General features: G+C 49.5%; 1 long non-coding RNA gene across 1 annotated transcript; it reads left to right on the forward strand.

Moving 5' to 3' along the window:
• Nucleotides 1-450: 450 nt before the first annotated feature.
• LOC134565086 (uncharacterized) lies at nucleotides 451-1051 on the forward strand. Its single transcript, XR_010083766.1, has 2 exons — nucleotides 451-780; nucleotides 811-1051. It is a non-coding gene; the product is annotated as an uncharacterized LOC134565086 (long non-coding RNA).
• The last annotated feature ends 3973 nt before the right edge of the window (nucleotides 1052-5024 follow it).

The raw sequence follows: 5024 nt of genomic DNA on the forward strand, positions 1-5024 counted from the left end.
AGGAGGGAAATACCCTCTTCAGCATGAAGGCAACATGTTTGACCTTCCTTTCTCTGTGTCCCAGCATGCAGAACTCCAGTGACCTTCATGAGAGTGGGGAGAAACACATCACTTCTGAATTTTGGGGAGAACATGGCACATTTGTCACTGTTGATCTGGGGCAACCAGGAGCCTTTCACCATCTTCACCTTGCAGTGGGATCCTCCATCCAAGCTTGTGTATGGTCAGGAGTTGGTGCGTATGGGAGGAAGCAGCAAAAATGCTCACTACTGTGCTGATTTGATTTTAAACTTTCACCCAAGGAATGCTGAGTCAAAGCTGCCTTGCTCCTCACATGCACCAAAACCACCCTGCGGCATTTGACAGCAAGGTGCTGTTCTCGGCTGGCTTCTGCTTCATTTCCTCCTCAGCCTCTCAGCCAGCTCCATGACATGCCAGTGTGAGAGTCGGGGCCCGAGGGTCCCTGGTTTTGCCTCACGACCTTCGTCAAGGTCCTCTGTCAAGGAAGGGACTGTGTGCAAGGGGCTCAGGCCTAACCCATGGTGTGTGTGTGTACCAAGCATTGCACTGCAGGTGTGACTACTGGACCGGAGCTGGCTCCCATGGGAACTTGTACGAAGACAATGGACGGCTGGACAGCCTGTGCTTACCTGCAACCGGGCCCAGACCTGCTTGTCCCAGACCTGCTCGATCTAAACAGTTGCACCTGGTTCCCAGAGCAACGGGGCTCCTCACAATGACTTTCGGGTGCTCCCTCCCGCTTCTGCCCGCCTTGGCCAGGTGCCCCCCGCTTTTGCCTGTGTTGGCCAGGTGCCCCCCGCTTCTGAAATGACTATAAAAGCTTCCCCCTGTGACTCACACTTTGAGATCTCTCCACGGACAGAAGACGGATCCATTGGCCAGACGCCACGCCACGAGGACGCCTCTGCCGTTGGTAGCTATATCCCCCTGCCCCCCCTTTCCTCGCTCTGTATCCTATTTTTCCTTTCTCACTCCCTCTATCGCAAGTGTTGTTGGCACTCAATAAAGGTGCATTTGTTGTATGATTAAACTATTGTCCCCTCGAGTACTTTTTGCACTCTGAGATCACACGAACCTATCACGATTCCTGCTTGGATCGTGACAGCCAGTGAGTACAATTTCCCATTTCCTTCCTCAGATAATCCTGAAAGGGACAATAAATAACAAGAGGAGTCCTTTATAAGCATACATGAAGTACTCACATACGCAACATGTTACTAAACTTACACAGGAATTTGTTGTCAGAACATCTATTGGTATGAGGCAGCACTTGGGCAGGCCTGTGCTACAGAATATCTCACTTCTTCAAGGTTTCCTCTACAGCAGTGTCCTCTTGTTCTTCCTCCTGGAGATGATTGTCCTGAGCTGGATGGAGCTGATCAGGAAATGAACAGAAAAAAACCCCCAACAAACTCATTTTATGTGAAAAGATCAAACCAAAGGTTGAGATTCTTAACCGAGAGAGGGAGATTTAAGAATCTTTTAAATGCATCTTTTTTTTAAACATTTGGCTCTGAAATGACCAATAAATATCCTCTTTCCACAGCTGAAAAGGCAGCACAAAGATGCAGTGGCTCAATCCCCAGCTCTGCCGGGAAGCCACAGCCGCATCCCACACTGAGCCCCATCCCCGGCCCCTGATGCTCCGCACGGGCTGAATCCCAAAACAGCCCTGAAGGGCGCTGAAGAGGGAAGCAAAGGCCCTGCAGGCAGGGGGGAAGCGGGGTCGGGAGAGTAGCCGGGACTGCGCGGCTGCAGCTGGGTCCCCAGAGGGTGGCGCTGGAGCCTCGCCGTGCGCAGCCGGCAGCGATGGGTTCTGGACCGGTGGCACCGGGCAGCGAGGGGCTCCGCAGGATGTGCGTTGCCCTGGGGTGCCCGCAGAGTGATGCACAGCGGATGCAGGGGACTCCACAGAGCCTAACTCCCCTCAACTGAGCCGCACAGTGAAGCCCCGGTATCAAATCGCGCTGGAGGCTTTGGGGCCACTACTTCCCCTGCGTCGACACAGGTTTGATACTCCAAGGGGAAAGGCGCCATGTCTTGCCACTGTATCCAACAGCTAAAGCCATCCTTAGGGGAAAATTAATTATGCCCCATCCCTGGAAGTGTTCAAGGCAAATTTGGATGGACCTTTGAGCAACCTGGTCTTGTGGGAGCTGCCCATGGCAGGCAGACTGGAACTCGATGGTCCTTAAGGTCCCTTCTGTTAGGAACGAAAGAAAAAAAACAAAAAACAACAACAACAACAACAACAAAAAAAAAAAAACAACAAAAAAACAAAACAAAACAAAAAAAAAAAACCACCCCACAACTGACCCTCTCCTGGCTAGAGTAACACCCCCCACACCCCAGCCAATCTGAGAAGGGAGAGCTGCCCTGAAGGAAAGTTGCCTGGCAACTTTTCCCTACCTAATTGAAATGTGAAAAGAAGCTGCCCACACCTAGATAGCCCTATTGTCCTTTGTAACGACCTCATTTAGCAAGAGTAACCTCGGCTACGACCAGGACAAATGCATATGCATTTGTATATGCAGATAGGGCTGCCCCCGTGGATCCTGGGAGGTTTTTTGGGGGAAACTGCACCCCGGGACAGGAAGCTGGATTCGTCAGAAGAGAATTGGATAGTGCCCTGGCTGAGCGGGGAGTGGATGCACCCCCTGGCCCGGTTTGAAGATTGGCCATGACCTGTGAGGAGCCTGAATGGAATGGGAACTGGCCAGCTGAGCTGACTGAGACAGAGAATGGGAAACTCTTGAAACTTTTCCCTGAGGGCAAAGAGCGGACTGCCACTGCTCTGCCTTCTGATGGTTGACCAGAGAGAACTGCCAGCTGTTTCTATGGGAACAAGGACTCAGCATCCACTGGGACAGCACCTGCTCCTTCAGATGGCTGCAGCAGCGTGGAAAACTCCAATCAGACTTTGCAATCCTGCTGATGATTTTAATAATGAGCTGATCACTTTAATAAAGACCTGACTATTAATAAAGGCATATGGCCTGTTCTTTTCACCTTCCAACTCAAAGCATTCTGTGATTCTGTGTCTCCATTCAGGGATTGCCAAAGGAATCAATTTAAAGCCATTTATTTGCCTCTGCATGAGAGATGAGCTTAAGCATGCTCACTCCCTTGGGACGTTTCCACTTGCTTGTCTTTGCAGCAATTCTCAGGGGTTGTTTTGATCTCCTTTGCAAGAAATAAGACTGGTGGCTTTCTCCAGCTCCTTTCCAACAGTTTGGTTCTTGGGTACTAGTTGAAATACTGGATATAGCATGTCTGCAATAAAGCAAGCTGAGATCTGCCCTGTGCCTGGTTGACTTGACTGGTCTCTTTCCTAATTGAAAAATGCACAAAGCCCCCAGGCTCTCCTGCACAGATATTTCACAAAGGCTGAGAGGCAAATTCAATTTTAAATAGATTATCTCTTATGAGTGTACCTCTGTTTTCTTGAATATATATCACAGGGCAATTTAAATAGATTAGGTCCTGGGAGTTTAGCTCTGTATCCTGAATACCGTGGAATTAAGGAAATCATGTTTTACAATATCTCTGGTAAGGACACTGATTCATCGCACAAAGCAGAGGTCTAGTGCAGGTCAGTGTCTAGTGGGAAGAGCTTGCTGTGTTGCTTAGGTTGCTGTCTGGTGCTTATCTCCCCTCACTGTTTCTTAAAGCAGACCAAACAGTTCACTACCCCCTTCCTCAGACAGCAGTGGAAGGGCATTCTGGTATAACAGAAAAGCACTATTGCTTCTGGGGGAATGACTTGGACAAGCATAATGCTGTGGGGAAACATGCAGTTTTGTGCAATGGAAACAGATCCCCCCTTCCTTGGTGCTGGGGCAGAGCAGATCCTGGGTAGCAGGGGCAGGAGTGTGTCTGGTATTGGGTGCTGTGCCCATAGCTCATCTCCCCCTCCTGCCACTGGAGTTTGGGCGTTTCCACAGCGCATGGCACTGCTGCAGGGGATCGAGCATGTGTGAATGCAAGGGTCACTCTGCAGGCAGAGGGATGTCTGCTGCTAGACCCCTGCAGTCCTGTTTCCTCCACAGCCAAAGCAACATGAGGCCCCCAAGCATTTGGCACATAGGCTGCTGGAGCTTTGTCTGAATATCTGGTTTGGAAGGCAGTTTTCAAAGCCATGGAAACCTGTTCCTCCCTGGCACAGTGCTCACAGGGTGATGCTGGCACCAGGAGACTTGGCACTGCTGCAGCCTATGGAGCAATGTTCCTGCTGTGCTATTAGGCAGATAAGCCTGTCTTTGCTGGCCTGGATCTGCAGCTGCTGTAGGCAGGGACCCTGTTTCACACTCGCAGCTCCCTCTGGCCATTGGGGCCACCACCTCCAGTAGGGTCCTGCTTCCTCAGTGCTTGCAAACACAAGACAGGATCTTCCTGTCTTGCAGATTTAAAAGTCTCATTTGTTTCTACAACAGCCAAATGAGCAGCTGACTCTACCAAGGCCATAAAGAAAGACTTGCACAATTCTGCTTTGAGTCTATATACTGGACAGAAAAGCTCCATGCATGCAGCACAAATAAATATATCAAGGAACAGAAGAAAACAGTTTAAGAGATATCTGAGTGTAAAAAGCCCAATGAGTAACTGTTAGTATAAACTTTGAAAAAAAGGAGCCAGATCCTTACTGGAGGAGACACAGCTGGATGTGCAGGGGGCAGCTCCCCAGGACATCAGCCACCAGAAAGACTCTCTGAGGGCTCAGAAACACCATCTGGACACTGATCACCTGCAGTTTGCTGTGCTATCCAGCAGGAAGGGTGATGTACCCTTCTAGCTTGCAGGAAAGCAAATATTATCATTTTGGAGAAACTTGTAAATAGCATCTTGGATAAAACTTTATTTAAGCAGACAAGACCTTTATGCTCACAAGCAATGTGCAATTCAGTAAAGACCAAATGTCAGACTGTAGCCTTTAAAGAACAAGACAAATGACCACAGTAAAGGACACATTACAGTAAGTAAATCTGAAAGCAGCAGCAGCCCTC

Source organism: Prinia subflava (assembly GCF_021018805.1).
Source record: "Prinia subflava isolate CZ2003 ecotype Zambia chromosome W unlocalized genomic scaffold, Cam_Psub_1.2 scaffold_33_NEW, whole genome shotgun sequence".
NCBI classification, from domain to species: domain Eukaryota; kingdom Metazoa; phylum Chordata; class Aves; order Passeriformes; family Cisticolidae; genus Prinia; species Prinia subflava.